The sequence below is a fragment of the Engystomops pustulosus genome, chromosome 4, assembly GCF_040894005.1.
Source record: "Engystomops pustulosus chromosome 4, aEngPut4.maternal, whole genome shotgun sequence".
Lineage (NCBI taxonomy): Eukaryota > Metazoa > Chordata > Amphibia > Anura > Leptodactylidae > Engystomops > Engystomops pustulosus.
In genome coordinates, this window is record NC_092414.1 from 166,564,676 (window position 1) to 166,582,310 (window position 17,635).

General features: G+C 38.1%; 1 long non-coding RNA gene across 2 annotated transcripts in view; it reads left to right on the forward strand.

Moving 5' to 3' along the window:
• The window catches only part of LOC140127614 (uncharacterized), a 39,839-nt gene extending 23,786 nt beyond the window's left edge, over positions 1-16,053 (forward strand). For both annotated transcript variants that reach the window (XR_011855028.1, XR_011855029.1), the window contains exon 8: positions 15,808-16,053. This is a non-coding gene — a long non-coding RNA (uncharacterized lncRNA). The remainder of the gene's footprint in view (positions 1-15,807) is intronic.
• The last annotated feature ends 1,582 nt before the right edge of the window (positions 16,054-17,635 follow it).

The following is a 17,635-nucleotide window of genomic DNA, read 5'->3' on the forward strand; positions in this document are numbered from 1 at the left end:
TGGGCCCCCTAGAAGGCTTAGGCCCTGGACTACCACCCAAACCGCCTATGATATAATCCACTACTCAAGATGATTTACAACTTTTTACAATTATTGCTGCATTTTTACTGCAAAAATACAGAAATAACCTAACAACAGCCCTCTAAACAATTTCCTTCAATAAATCTGGTGTAGTCAGACATTATTCTTTTACTTCACCACCTTACAAATGTGCAGTAGCCTGTGTACTATGGGTGCATACAGTATAAACACTTGTAGGGTAGATATGATGTAAGTTTCTGCACCATTTTTTAAAAATATGAAAATGACTTTATGGGTGAATCCATCAGAATGATATCATCTAAAGTAGTAATTGATCTCAAAATCTGGATCTAATCACAAAGGCAAAGAAAGTTTAAAGGTCAGATGTGTTTTTGAATGTGTTACCCCAACCTCAGCGGGGCTTCTTTATATTATTGAAAACTGAAGTTGGGTTGGTCAAGGATTCTATTTAGGTTGGTGCCAGTTCATTGGAGTATACTATTCACATTTGGGGCATAGATAGGTGTATTTTATCTAAGATTTCTTAACAGTATGTGTAGCAGTATGCAAAATTTAATGTACCTCTGTGTATCTAGATATCAGTGTGTCAGATATAACACCATTAGGCCTCATGCAGATGACCATTTGTTTTAGCTGTGAGCTGCGTCCAGCTCACAGCTCCCATAAACTTCTATTGTGCATGGTAAGGTGAGGCATGGTGCAAGCTACTATTTTACAAGGGAAATTGCTAGAGAGGATTGCGCTCCACCCATCAATATCCACTGGACAAAAAATGGCTCACAAACCACATCTATCTGTATCCTGTTTTGCATGTTTGTGTCAATAAGGCCTTAAACTTGGCTTTTCAGCACTTTTAAATACTATAGGTTTACATTTAGTGGTAACCAAACATAACTTCACAATATAGTCCAAAGCCATGGTGTCAACTATGGCAAGAGTAGGGTCACAAAAAGGAGAGATTCAATGTGAATAAAAGTATATATTTGATTTGGTTTTAAAGGACATCTACCACCAGGATGAAGGATTGTAAACCTAACACACTGACTTATTTGTATCTGCCCCCCCTGTCAGGATCTGCCCTTATTTTGGATTTTTATGAACTGGTTTTTATAAAAATTGGCTTTTAAAATTATGCAAATGGCCCTAAGGGACTCCAGGCTCCATAGGCATAAATGGCTAAAATCCTTTTTATTGTAAAAACAAGGCCATAATAAGCTAAATGAAGAGCAAATCCTGCCAGAGGGGGTACACAGTACACAGTATGTCAGTGTACTAAGTTTACAATCCTTCATCCTGGTGGTAGACTTCCTTTAAAGGTATTCTACATTGCATATGGAAAGAAGACAATAAACATGATATAGCATTCCCCAACTGGAACTATTTCCATAACCAAAGAGATTTCTTGTAGAAACACTCAGCTCCACAAATTGTTACTGAATGTTACAATACCAGGTTACAAAAAAGACTATTTCTTCTTTAGGAAACCAATCTCCTAGAAGACCATTTTCAAATGCAATTTTAAGTGGTCATCTCAAAAATTTTTACAGCCGACCTAGACACCGCATAGAAATTAGGAGGATTTTATTTTAATAATGAACTATTTCTTTTCTCATGATGCCTGTCTATAATTAGATTATATATCATGTATTTTTGTTTAGTTATGTTATGTGATATGAAGCTCAGTAAACCTTAAAAATAACAAAATAAATTCCTAATACCCTCTTAGGCGAGGAATGCCTGTGCATGTCCCACTTTCATATGTATAGGGGCCTTCATTCATTAACAGATGTTGACCCTGTATCTTCACCAGTTAGATCCACTTGTTGGCTTTGAAAAGCTAGCTATAGCTCATTAAATAGGGGCTTCAGAGCTTCATCATCCATATATAATTGGTGAATGCAGCAATGTCTGAGGAATTCCTGGGCCATGTTTGCATTTAAATAGTGTTTTCAGAGTCCTACATACGTTACAGCAATGATCCTCATCTACGCTGAATAACTGACCTGCAGACGGATTTCTAATGACGAGTTAGTGTACATTGGATCTAATATGGGGCCTCCTGTTATCAGTCATCTATTAGAAAGGGGGATAGGTGGAAACTTATATTTGCCAAATATGCAAATATTGAACAATAGAAAAATCTATAATAGCATTTATTTACTACACTCTTGGTTCACTTTTGAACTACATAAGGCATGAAATGTAAGGCTTTATTATAACTCCAAATATCGGGATCCAGAATGTGATTTAGGGCAAAGAGAAGTAAATATGTTAGTGCTCAGCCACAGCAAAATGAAATGATAAAATAAAGGATGGAAGATGCGGGAAGGGAGGAAATATGACATGAACAGGAAGATGAAAGGACTCCAAGCTGTCACTATATTTGAAGAGCTACTGTAACCGTCAAATTGTGGGGAGATTGGCAGAGCACTTCTTAATTTATGTCTGCTGCTATTGTACAGATGCCCAGCTTTAATTTATTCCAGGCAGTGATGGGAAAGTGGGGGGGGGGGGGGGTGTATACCAATAGCGGTGTGGTGGTGGAGAGAACAGATTCTTTACCTCATTGCTGCCATATCCTCATTGTATTCATACCGAATGTGTTTTCTGTAGGGAAGAGCAGCCGTATTTGCTAGAAGCCTAGTCTCGCTGCCATACACATACCCCTCTCACCTCATTGGATTAAGTCAGACATTTTGAACTGCTTGTCTATAAGGCTAGAGTTAACTCATTCAATAACTTAAGGGATGTGTGAGATCTGGAAACTGTATTTCTAGCTCTGGACATGTTGCATGCTACTAATCTGGCCATTCTACTACTGAGCCAAATGACTTAGCGGCATCTGCACGCAGAAGATGCCAGTACTCAAATGCAATAGATTATGTGTGAATATTAATGATCCTTACTAGAATGTTACAAAATGTGTTATTTTTGCTGTTAGAACCAGGTAAAATAATATAGAGATAAATCTGCAGATATGGAACGCATGCATAGTGTTTGCAAATAAAGGTCAAAATGAAATAGTTAATGTTGATGTCCTTCATTTCCAAAGACTAAGGGCATATAGATAAATGATGGGGATTAGGGATGACATATCACCTTTAATAAAAGGGTCATAATCAAGAAAGGACCACAATTTAGGTATAAAATATTAATTTAGACTATAGCTAACTATCAGGAAATATAAGAATGACACACATTTCTAACATGTCTGCTGTTTACCATACCATGTGTGCCATTATTATAAATCTGGCAGAATATTTGGTACTTTACTGGATGTAAAAACAATATTTAACATTTTCCAGTTTATCCAATTTTAGTAGTTATGGTTTAGTGTAGAAAATGACATAATAGATGTGAGTGATGTAATTTCCATTGGGGAGGGCTTCTATGTGGCTGTTTCCCTCTTCACATATCTGGTAGATTTTAAAGTAAATCTACCACTAGGATGAAAGATTGTAAACCAAACACACTTACTTGCTGGTGTGTTCTCCCTCTGGAAGGATCTGCTCTTCTTTTAGCTTATTATGACCTTAAAAGAGACTTAATAAAAGCTTAAAATGATGCAAATGAGCCTGGATTTGAATAATTTTTAAAGCCTTTTTAAAAAAAAAAACAAGGTACAAAGGAGGAGAGCCTGCCAGAGGGGGCACTTACCAGCAAGTAAGTGTGCTTGGTTTACAATCCTTGATTGTGGTGGTCGATTTCTTTTAATTCTTTGTCCAACTTCAAAGCCAGTGCCAACATGGCTGTCTGCGGGGACGTACATGCGGCCGCAAATTTGCGGCCGCTTGTACGTCCCCATAGACGGCAATAGCGGCACGGTGCAGGTATGGTGCCACACATGTGTGGCACCGATCCGGGCCGTACACCGCAAAAAGATAGAGTATGCTCTTTCTTTCGGCGTGTGTGCGGCCGTGTCCCGCTATTCTCTATGGAGGGAGGAGGGGTCACCTCCTCCTCCACTCCAGCACACGGCAGTATGCCCGCACGGTGGGCATACTGCGTGTGAATCTGCCCATAGGTTGTAGAAGCTGAGAAGGCACAGTACCCACACTCACACTGGCATGTTCTTCTCGACTTGAGGTACTGTCCCTCCTCTGTGTTTTATAATGCCTAGGAATAAATCTAAGGCAGTGGATAAAATCTGTCAATGATAGGATAGGGTAGGATTGGGTCATCAAACCCAAAATGAGACCATATAATAAATTCAGATCTCAGAATAGACCCATAATCTAATACCATAGCTGACATCCAGGCACACAGATCTCATATAACAAGCAAAAATAATATCAGACACTAACACTTGAAACCAGAACTAAATGAATTCTAACCCTAAAATCAATTCAGACCCCAAACTGCTAACTTTATTTAGAACTCAGAATAGACCCCCTAAAATAAATCAGACATTAGTTGAAAGGAAAAGCAAAAACCCTTGAATAAATCCAACCACAGATGAGGCCACCTTAAAAAGACAATTTTCCAGATCAGAGTCACAACATAGTCTAGACAAAGAAGAAAGCGGATATATACTGTATACAAATATAGTATTCATATATGTTTCAGACAGTTCACTCCCGGGCTTTGTAAAATCAAGGGGGGGGGGGGAACACATACAATATGTGAAGCCATGTTTCTAAAACACCTAATATAAGGATTTGTTAAATCATGTGGTTTCAGAACAGCAAAACTGAAAATTGCCTAAATGTATGGTAAATCATAGTAGACTTTTACCGTAGTGTTTAGACAATAGGGTTTGTCTGTGTTACATCTAGAAAAGCTGGATGTAATAACATTTTGGTTTGTTGAGTAAGCAACCAAATGAAATGAAAAATAAAATTACATCCACCAATCTAACTTCTGAAATAAATGCGTGAAAGTCATCTGGAATTTCACCGCCTATACATCGGCGGTGGAATGATTGAAGAGAAAGGCAAGTAATGAATGAGTGGACCTGCCATTATGTTTAAAGTATAGCCTAGCACCTAGTCCTGACATTCAAATGAAAGGTGTACCAAGTAATAATAAAACTTAATGATGAATAATACTGTGGCCCATTGAAGGAGGCTCTAGTGCCTTTCCTTACACATCAAGAATTTGCAAGATGCAACAACTATTGTAGCTTTGTGACATACCTGTTATTAGTCCATAACAATTTTTCATGCTAGCAATGTTTTAAAAGCATATCAAATGATAACTGGGGTTTGCTGGCTCGCTTTGACACATGATTTCATTCTATTCTAAATTGCTTGGCTGGCAGTTCTTAGGGAGCAAAGTGATGCCAGTGCAACCAGATAAAATACAACACATGTACAAAAGTACAAATACAATAATATAAACTTCAAACTGGACTTTTCTTTACCCAAAACATAAAAAATAAGCCTGTTGCTATATACAGTATGTACCTAAATCCCTATGCTGCCATAAGACCTGCTAGGCTGAAATCTGCAGTTTATGGGTTTTATTATCCATATTAATGATAATAAAAATATGAACCGATGCAACCCCTACTGTTTTTTGGTTATTTTCCTGTAGCTGTGCCATTCATGTAATATGACCCTTAGCCAGTCATTGGCCTCAATGCTAAACATAAAGGCATCACCACTCTGGTCAGTGATTGGCTGCCGAAGTCACATGGATGCAACGTACCACTGAGAATAAATAAACATCAACTTTCACTAATAACTTTTTTACACTAAATTTAGTCTTCTTAGTATTATCTTACTGACTAACTACACAGCATCTGCGTCCATGACCTACTATATGTGAAGTGCTTTGCCCTATGATAGACACTCAAGTCTGCCCAGACTCACCCACAATAATAATGGGCAAATATTATTATTATTAGTATTATTAATAATAAAAATAATAATAACAACAGATTCACCAGTAAGCACCATAAAAGAAGCTGTAGCAGCGTGAGGTGTGAACATAATCTTTACACGATTTCCTCTTCTACACATCTCAGATATTCAGTACAGTAAGAGGGTAACCTGAGGGGGTGCAGAGTGTGCGGTCCAAGAGGCCTAGGGGGCCCATATGGTGTATCTTTCCTATATGAGAAGACCTGTACTATAAACAATACATTATAATTGGGGGCCTGACAGCTTCAAGCTACTTAATTTGTACAATACAGTACAGGCAGTCCCGGGTTATGTACACGATAGGGTCCGGAGGTTTGTTCTTAAGTTGAATTTGTATGTAAGTCGAAACTGTATATTTTATAATTGTAGATCCAGACAAAAAAATTTTTTGCCCCAGTGACAATTGGAGTTTAAACATTTTTTGCTGTAATGGGACCAAGGATCATCAATAAAGCTTTATTACAGACACCTTACAGCTTATCATTGCAATCTGGGACTATAGTAAAGCATTCAGAAAGCTTCACCAGAGGTCAGAGGGGTCCGTCTGTAACTATGGGTTGTCTGTAAGTCTGGTGTCCTTAAGTAGGGGACCACCTGTACTGTGATATGTACCCTAACTAGTCCATAGCCTTTACTAACATCCCCCCTTCTGAATAAATGTCTTTCACAATGCATGTTTATGAAGCTTGGTAGTAGAATTTGGATGGGTTTAGTAAAATGAATTACAACACATTTCAATATCAATAATAACATAAACATCAGACTTATCTACAAAATTATAGAACACAACTAATGATATTCAATCAATTTCTTGTTTTATTGTCTTAGTGTCAGTCATGATCATGCTCCAACGGCTGTCCAATTACTCTTTTCCATGAATAGTATCCACAGCTACTTGCATTCTTTTAAAGGGGTTGTACCAAGTTTGAATGTTTAATAAAGAGCAACATATCCAACAATTTACAATTCCTTTGGGATAAAACAAAATATTCCTATATTGTTTAAATCTTTCAAATTGAGGTGTAATTGGGGAACGCAGAAATCGACGTGTCTGCCTAATTCATGATCATGAAGTTGCAAGTTGCAAGTTTCCATCCGTTATTCTCTATTTACAGGATAGGGGATAACAAGTTGGGACTTCCACTGATTATGAGAATGGGACCCCCAGCAATCTGGAGAATGGGGTCCCTTTTTCACAAATGGGGAGAACAACAGGTCGAGCATGTGTGCTGCCGCTTCATTCAATAGTAGGAAAGTGTCGGCATATGCCAAGCACAGCACTCAGCTATCTCCGGCACTCCCATTCACTGTCTATATCCCATTCACTGTCTTAGTGCCATAGATTTCTGACACTCCCATAGCATTGAATGGAGCAGCAGGACATATGCCCCCCATTCTCCAGATTACTGGGTGTCATTTTTATGTTTGGTGGGTGTCCCATGAGATGTACCCTTACTGATCAGCTTTTCATCCCCATCCTGTGAATAGGGGATAACGTTAAAACCTGGTACAACCCTGTTAAGTCATGGTAATAAATGTACATAACATTAGTACAAAATCTTGTTTACAAACTCTTGTAAAATACATTACAAGGTTTTTAACTTAGTTTCAGCATTCACATGAGTGACCAAAAGTCTTACTTTTGTTATTTGGTGACTAAGTACATCCTAATACCCTGCAGTATATGAGATCATGTACTACTATCATCATCTACTCTCAAAGTGTATGAAAATTAAAATGAGAAAAAAAAAAGAAATGTTGGGGGTGGGATGCAATGTTTTTTAAAAGTAGGCCATAGAGGACCCCATTAATTTCTGTGGGACTGTTTCACCATCTAATATGGGCGCATTCTGGCATGTTGATTTTCACAGTACTTTATTCCCCTCTACTCATTGAAAACACATCTACGCTCAGCCAATCCAAACACACATGTGGATGGGAACTGTCCCAGAAAAAGCCAAAAAGCGTTCATCTGACAGCCTGATAAAAGTGCATGAACACCTTAATATACACCTTGTTCATCATCTGTCATACTTGAGGTGCGTACAGTTGTAGAATTGGAGAGATTATCCTGGACGTTCTCTCCTATGAGCCAAGTGGCTATTTTCCAAATGAGGTCCTTCTGTCCCGAGCCTATGTTTGAGTTTGAGCCTAACAGCTGGTGCACATACTCAGGGTGTATCTGTCACCAATGGGAATCCAAAGTGAAAAAGACATAAAAGGTGTAGTCAGCTGTGTTTTTCTATACAGTTCTAAAAAGTGTTCAAAAATAACCCTTTAGCCTCTGCATAATGAATTAAAAAAAACCCTGGGAGCTTTTCCTGTTGTATAAGCTCAGCTGTGTGCACAGACAAGGTTGACACAGAAGAGGATCATGCAATTGCTATGGGGCCCTTGCAAGAACAGGGCTCAGTTCTTTTGGGTCCTATCCCTTTTCATACTGGGTTCCAAGAAACTATTTACAGAATAACTGTGGGGTGGGGAATAGGTAACAGGGACATGGAATTGGTATGAGATCAGAGCTAGGCCGCAATGGTGGTCCCATTATCTTTTACTATGATACATTTTATTATGGGTATGGAATAGTACAGAGGAAAGCTCTTCCAGAACAAAGTTTCCAGGACATGTTATTGTATACTACACTGCAAGCTCCACTGCAGATGTGGTGAGATATAAAGGTGGAGGTATATATTAGAAATTATATCCCCACCTCAATTGCTGCCTCCAGGGAACCATATGGAGGCGTAGGACCAATTACATGGAAGGAGAAATGAGAAAAAATGAAATTGATTGTATATAAGGTTGACAGTGTCATGTAGTATCAGCATTGTGTACTATACTAATTCTCTTAAAATAAAGATGTTGCTAGGAGATTGTGTACCTAGCATCTAGTTTCCTTGACTCAACAAAATCAGTTTTTTTACAAACTATAAAAAAGGATTTAGGATTTTCTGAATTTGTCCATCTGAACAACATTGTTGACCTGTGTTACCTTCAGCCTTACAGAAAATATTACTGTATATTTTAAGCCCTACCTCTGATATATCTGTTTACACCTATATTGTGCCAGATTTATCTCACGATAGACACCATTGGCACCTGATGGACTCTATTGACTTGTAATGGGACCATTGTGTTCACCATGCATTGCTACTTCTTATTAAATATGATAGAATCTGTGGTGGAGGCATATGACAGATGTGAACATAGACATGTTATATGTAGGTAATCCAAAGTAAAGTTTCATGCTGGTTTCAGAGAAGTTACTATATTTTACTAGACCTTAGGGGTCCACAAGAGGTTCCTTTGGTGGGGTAGTCAAAGGTACAGTGGGCTTTGTATGGTTGATAATTCACAACATTGGACAAATCTATCTATTTATCTATCTATCTACCCATCTATCTATCTATCCATCCATCCATCCATCCATCCATCCATCCATCCAGTGTGAGTTGTTCATATTGTTTATTGCACCACCATCTGTGCCATTTATTATTAACCATGTCTCACCATCATAACAATCGTGCTAGTTTTATCAGCCTATAAAACCCCACAAATATTTGTCTTTTACCTAAACCTTTCCATATTAGCGGGGAGTTTCTTTCCTTCCACGGTTTCCTTCATTACGAGGCCCAGATTGCTTTGTAAAGTCTTTACCATGCTGATGTGAAAAAGATATGCCTGCAGGGATAAAAAAAAATTTCCATATGAGGAAAGCTTCTTAATGAATATGGGGATAATGTATTTTCTCTGGAAAGGCTGGTTGGCCCAGTTAAAGTCACGTAATCAGTCTGTGCCTTGGCTATGTCAGAGGAGGGAGATTAACCCTTTCCCTGAGCCACATGAACTGATTTATTCTGTTGAAGTATGTGTGATATTGGTATCTCTCAGTACTGTATTGCGTTGAAAAGTTGTAGGTTTATAATATCAGTAAGGCTTTATAAATTATGTAATGATGGGGCTACATGTGCATTTCTAACAATAAAGAGGCCTAACACTGTATCCCTAAATGTAGCCTATCTCTTAGGGTTAAATTTACCACCAGTTATACAATTTTACTCTTTCATTCTGCTGCATCTAGATGATCTGAATGCTTTGTTTTAGATGATAGCTCTGGTTTCTGTCCGAGAAAAGCCTTAGCAACATTTAGTCATTGTGCCCACTGCCAGAAACAGAAGCAGCGAGGATTACAGTAGGATCCACAGGGAAGATTTACATCTTAGATCCTATGCGTTCTCGCTTACACACTGTCATTACTGTGATCTGAGATTGTACTATTCTAATTGATGTTCCCAGGCTAGTCATTTCTATTGCTCGGTATCAGGGAAGGAGGAAGATATTTAGTATGGCTAAGCTTTTCTCCAAGAAACATTTCAGTATGTTAAATGGGTCTGTGCAGAAGAAAAGAGTGGGCGTTCCTTTGCATGCTTCCAAGCTCAGCTGTGGCCCTGTCCGTTCTAATCTGCAGATAAGGGTGATAATCCACGGATGGGCTGTTTGGGGCTTTGTGCCAGTAACAGCAGAGAATTCAAGGCAGAGTGGCGTGTAAAGCCAGGGATCAGGCCTTGTGCATGGCTTTGCATCTCTTGCTGGTGTGAGCACAGTGCGTGGAATTGACTCGTGTGCTTGTGGATTTCATTAGGATCTTATTCTGAAGGAGAAAAGAGGAGCCAGATATTAGCACGGAGCAAAAAAAAAGTGGAAATCTACATTATCATTATTATATTCTGTAGTATCAAATGACATTCAGGGTTTATTTTTTGTTGTGTGCAAAGATATGGAGCAACATGTTTTTCTTTTTTATAATATACATTATTATCTATTCATTGCTATTGTCTTGCTTCACATTCTATGGCAGAAAATAAACATTCAAGTCCAGGGGTAATGCAGTCCAGTAATTGTTTTCTATGGTAGTGAGACCCCTCTGGTTTGGGAGAGCAGTGGTCTGTTCCACAATAATTCAGTCAGTTAAGGAGAAAAATCCTGTGTGTTTGGGAATATACTATTGCACGCAGATAAAAGGGGGAATAGTAAAAGCAATCACCTGAAGACGCTTATTCCTGTTACTCTTATGCAGAAAAAGCAAGGCTATAATAATAAATGGATAACGTGTGTATTACTATAATCTTTACTTTCAGTATCCTGTATATGGGCCAAAGTTGAAGTTGAACATTCAATACTACATAATTAGCGTTAGTGGGTTATAATTGTTTATAGTCTTGTAATGGTCCGGTGCCTTAAAAATTGTGGAATTTCTGTGCCTAAATAAGTGCAATGCTAAAATACTTCAATGGAGATGGAATACTGCTAGACACCCTAAAATAGGTAATGTTACTAAAATCTCCTCATAACAGTGTTGACATCTAACACTATTCTATTATAAATGATTTTAATTTTATATATATATATATATATATATATATATATATATATATATATAGAGAGAGAGAGAGAGAGAGAGAGAGAGAGGGAGAGAGGTTATAACAGTTTATAAAATGAAAACTGAGAACTGATTGGTTGCCATTAGCAACTAGAATAATTCTGCTCTCAGACATTTCAGCTAAATCGCCTCCAATGTCCCTCAAGTATAAGCACTCCTCTTGTAACATGTGACAGATCATATTAAAGATCCATAGGTGTTCTGGGGACATATTGTAAAGTAAAAAGTCCTAAGACTACCATGGACTGGACTTTGGCTTTACATTTACTGGAGTTGTATCAGTGAAGGTTATGGTCACTTCTTTGTGTAGGAGATGATATATTACAGCATAGACAATGAGTTAAGTGCTTGTATGCCATAGCTGTATTTACTGATAATGAATCATATTTGACAACATAAAGATCTTCTTCTTTAAGAATAAAGATACCCAGTGTATTTAGTCTCAGTTCACACACAATAGATTACTATTTCTGTTATATCTTCCAATATTAAAACTGATATCACTTCAGCGTATAAGTAAATTTCATCTCATTATAAGAAAATGTGGTTGACTGCACTATAAACAAAACAAAAAAAAAAACAGCTGGGAGTGTACATAGACGTATCCAACTATGGCGCGCCTGCATGAATCAGTCACACCAATGTCAGACACAAACATGTGTAAATAGTGTGACTGTAGAAACGTATCACATAATTGTAAATTGTCATCATAAAATGCATCACAAATATGGAACAGATCAATTTTAGTGAAGGTAGTCAAGAAAAATGTAAACACATCCCCATCGGATTATGATGTTTTCCTCCTAATCCCCAGTCACATATAGGGAAACTATATGTATATAACTATATGTGTATTCTGTTCCCAGTTCCACATAATAAATGCAGTCTTTACACATTTACTAAATTTACATTACCGCCACTCTAAAAGCCAGTTAAGCACCTGCATAAGTTGGATCTCAGTTTAATGACTGGGTTCCTGTAAAGAGTTTTGACATGGTTTGGCCAAATTATGTGCCTAAAAGCTTCCAGTTACTGCAGCAAAATGCATTAGGGACTTTGTGAGTAATGGGAATGGCTTGTGCAATGCTTAGAAGAGAAGGAGTATGCAGAAAAGTGTAGGTTTTTTCGTTTTGTCAGGCGTACACCCACATGAATTGTATGAGAAGTTCTTGTCATTGTGACAGATGAAACCAGCATGGAAAGAGTTCTGTAACGCTTGTAGACAGTATCTCCCCTAGCTGGGGCACAGACAGGATTCTGGCTTTGGTTGCCAGGGGAGATGCTAGGCAGTCCCGAAATATGCACAGCAAAGTCCTGGCCTGTCAAAGTGTCTGAGATGAGCCATAGCCCAGTCCCCCTGCAGCTGGTCTCAGACATGCCTCAGCCCTTGTCTGGGGCCTGGGAATGGCAAAGCCCAGTGAGGTTCAAGGGCAAACTTGATATTCATTAGTCAGAGGCCTTGATGTTCCCACTCTTCTCCTCTGTCTCCATCTTTGACACATTCCTCTGTGTCTTTGGGAAAAAAAAAGATCCCCCCCCCTCCTGCTTTGTCTATTTGTCTTTACACAAGACCATGCATAAACCATAGTATACAAGGAAGCGAGGAGGACAATGTCTGCAGGAATACACTGAAAGAAAGAAACCTGTCTGCTCCCTTACAATCTGCACACGCAAACTTTGACTGACAAAATGGCCTTTTTAACGTAACCGCGGCATAATGTTTTATCTGTACACTGCAGACTCGCTTTTACCAGTATCTACCCCCATAGCTGGATGATGATTAATCTCTATGCAGCAGTCAGACGGTGGCCATAAATATCATAATAATACATCAGTAGTATGCACACGGCCATGTATGAAGATGATTGTCTGCAGCATCAACACGCTGTACATAAATGTATCTATCTCCTGTATCACTGATTAATATTATAAATAAAGTAGAAAGCGGGCAGCACTCCATGGTTCAAAATTTCAAAATAAAAGGTGAACTTTATTGAACAAGTGGCGACGTTTCGGTGTGTAACACCTTCATCAAGCCTGATTAATATTATAGTTATAGATACATCATTGCAGTCGCCACCAACTACCACTGCCATATAATACATCTACTTTTTTTTTTCCGCCATTGCTCATATGAAACGAGGAGATCCGGCATGGAGCAGTGGGACAATATAATGGGAAACATAACCATGAAATGTCCAGTTTATCTTTGATTCAATTGTAGCGAATATTTAACCGCTCTCATAAGCCGACTTCCTAGTAATTATCTGAACCAGCCAGCACGTGTTATTAGTTAAAAATGATTTTTTTCCCCTCACCAGGCCTCCGTAACAGAATAGAGGTGTAATTGTGCTAAAGAGTTAGCAGGGGAGAGCAGCTTTTGCACACATTTAAGTCTGAGGTCCTTAGATGGGGAGGGAGTATAAAGAACTTCATTTACATAAGCAGCATGTGTCTGCAAGAGAAAGAAAGATATCAGGGGTTGCAAAATTTAATCTAGACTTGAAGGAAAATAAGGGAGAGAGGGAGAGGAGGGGTGAAGAAAACCTGATAGTGAAAGGGGTTTAGCTAAGTAACACCCTGGAGAGATTAAATTGTCCAGAAAGTTTCTCCCCATGATTTTGCGAAATGGGCAATGGGGTGTACAGAGGGGGTGGGGTGGCAACACCCCCCTAAGTGCATGAATGGAAAATAGGCAAAGAAAGAGATCTTTATTAGTACGAAAGAAGGAAATGTGCCAGTGCTTAGGAAATTAAAATTATGTTCACAATATTTTGTGTGGGAAGGCCAGAGGATGGAGGGTAATTTTAGAGTTAAAGACTGGGCACTTTTTTTTGCATAACAATAGGAATGATTTAAAGTAATAGAACAATCATAGCAGATTGTACCCAGGTTGTGACTGTATTGTGCCAACAGGAAGACAATCTGATGCCTGTGTCTTGGTTCAGTTTAAATTTTGAATACAACCAAGGCAGGCGAATGTTTAACCTTGGCATGTGGGCACGCCAGTCTATACTGGCTATACTAACTTGGACTTATCCTATGCTTCCTATATAAGGAAATAAGAGTCAATAACTTTTGCCAGTAAGAAAAAAACATTTTACATTTGGTGGATCACATCTTTGAGGATAAGTTCATGTTCTGAGGGTACAGTTTATTATGTGTCTACCAAAATCTTAGCTCAATCTTATTTTTTCATAAATACAGTGAATGTTCTCCAGTAGACCACCCCTTTGGGAAGACCCCCTTTCTATCTTTTTCAGTGACTGCATTGTATCCCCATACACTATGGAAGCTGTTCCCCTATGAGCAGACCACCCTTTTAAAATACCATTTTTCTGAGCAAAATTAGGTGGTCTGCTCAAAAAGATTTCAATATCATAAAATGCTGACAAAGGCTTAAATTCATTATGACTACACATTGATACATGCATAGGATATCATTGAGTGATGGTATAGTCTTGATATCTTAGCTTGTAAGTTCTACCTGAAAAATTTATGAAAAATATGTTATTACTTTGTGCTATTGGTGGATCTCATGTGGTTGTGGGACAGTTGCCTCTTTCACCCCAGATACCGAACATTTTGAGTCCCTTTTAACTTTACCATTTGGCTAGATTTGACATTCAGCCTTTCCTTAGTTCACCTTGTAAAGCATACTTCCAGTAGGCAACCCCCTTCCTTTGGACTCATTATCAGATACATTTATGTATGTATGTATGTATGTATGTATAATGTTATACATACATTATAAATGGATGATGGTTTATTATATTTTTATGTAAACAACTGTATATACATTTCAATAAACTCATTTTGGTAACCGAGTAACATATGCGTGTGAAGAGAATGAGAACACAATCTGTAAAAACTTCTTTATGTGTTATATTAGACAAATTTAGTGTGTCTTTGAGGTTACTTCTCAGGCTTTTGAAATAGATAGGTATTTGATTATATTATGAGTAACACAATAGAGTTGACGGATTGGAGGACCTCAACCTCCAACTAATTCCCACGGGTGGGAAGTGTGTAGTAATAAGACAGAAGGGTCTAGTGGCGTCTGGTCAATATTGGCTGTAGGGGGTCCAGTGCTGATGGATAAATCCAGGCAAAGTTAACATGAAGATTAAAACATCACAGAGTGGCTTGTATAGGCAGTTTGACATGCAGGGTAATCCCGGAGTCCTGGGGTCTTCACTTCCTACATACACACTCTCTGTCCACAAGACAATCTTGGACTTTGGAGATGATGATAAAATTCTCAGAGGGAGAGGATTTATCAGGGGATAATGCATATGAGGAAGTGTTGTTCATAAAACCCCCTACCCTAGATAATAGCAGGCCACAGGCACCTCCCATGTAATTGAATAGATCCCAGGACAGGGCAATGTGGCTGAAGTCTCTATAGCTTCTATGTGGGTCATAGCATTAAAGTGACTAAATCTTTATCTTGTCTTGCAGGTCTCCAGGATGAAGAATGAAGTATTTGCAAATATCAATCCTCTGCCAAGCGATTTAATTAATGGATCAAAACTAAAAGAAAAGTGAAATATGCTTTTCTCCATCTTTTAATTGTTTAAATTCACTTGTACTATATGCAAAGTTCTTATTTATATATGAACATTTAACTAAATTATGTATCTATATGAGAATTAAATGAATAATTTTCTTCTGCGTCATTTACATTTTGCCAAATAAAAATTTGCTAAATAAAAGTGAAAGATTTTTGCATGTTTATTTAAAACTCTTCTAACTTCTCAATTCTACACTAAACTATAAAATAGGTAAGCAAATTTTAGAATTGATACAAAAGTCCTTCCATTATATATATATTAACAATAAAGTATATTAGTCTGAATCTTTCCGTTCATTTCAATTTTTGATGAAAATAAAATGGTTAACTGTAACGTGCAAGGTGTCAAATCAAGACATTAATTCAGTCTATCTCTAAATAACATCTCCTCTCAATGACCCAGAAAGGAAAGGTTGACATGGCCATTTTAATAAACTGTTCACCCAAGAGGTTCTCATTAATCATTGTCTGGGTTTTCTCAAGAAAGTTAAATTGTAGTGAACTTCTGTATTGAATGGAATTGAACTTTCAATCTGGGAAAAAAATAAACAAAAAGAACATATTGTAGATATGTAGAGATTATCTATCTGACCGTGTCTTGCTGTGCAGCTAGCCATCATATAACCTCACTTGTATATTTACATGTCTAGCCTGCCATATGGTCTACACACTGGGAATAGCGACACCGCAGACCTTTTGACGGTGTTAAACAATATAGTGAAGTGAATGAAAATCAAGTTTAAAGGATAGGATAGAATAGGCAGAAAAAGATATATACATGTTATTGTCTATGAAGTAAATAATTATCATGGAGGTAGAAGTGTTCACTAGCTCTCATAAATCATCAAGTATACCTTTAATATAAGCCTATCCACAATTTTTTTCTCCTTAAAGGGGTTATCCGAGAATATGACTTATTTGATATTTGGCCAGGAAGGCTTTAAAAATTAAAAAACAACTCATACTCACTTATCTCTCTCTCCCATTGCTCCATCTCTCACTCCCCTCACTCTGTATAGAGAGGCCAGCAGTGAAGCGCATCTACAGCTTCTGTTTGTATACAGAGGCCAGCAGTGATGTATATGAGTTTCAGTACAGTAGCAGGAGCGTAGCTGTAGATGTGTGTCACCGCCGACCTCTGGATACAAACAGAAGCCGGCAGTGACGGGTTACGCCCCAGTAGAATGGGGGCAGGGAAGGAGAGAGTATAAGTTGTTTTTAGTTTTTAAAACCTTCCTAGCCATATATAAAATCCTTCATATTTCTGGACAACCCTTTTAAGGGCACTTATGGCAGAGTTTAGTATCATGCCATGCATCCAACAAAAACAGTCTGTGTGCCTTCATTTGAAACTTGAAGCATAGGAGGGTGATGTTAGTAATGGCTCCATACAACATGGCCACGCACATTAGCTCTTAATATATTTTACATAGATAACGAGAAAGCTGACAAGCTATTCTTCCTGGCCACCTACCTCCTCAGATGCACACAAGCCAAGACAGACATGTTAAACTTAATCTCTGCCTTAATTTAAGAGTTGGAAACCACCACACATAAGATGGTCAACTGATCGCAACTGAAATGGGTTAATAAAATAAGGGAATTTATGAATGTTTGATGTTAACTTAACCCTGCAGGTCAAGTGAGATATACTTAAAGACTTTAGCCTATTAGTACATTTGGCACCCAAATGCATTAATGAACATTTTGATTGTG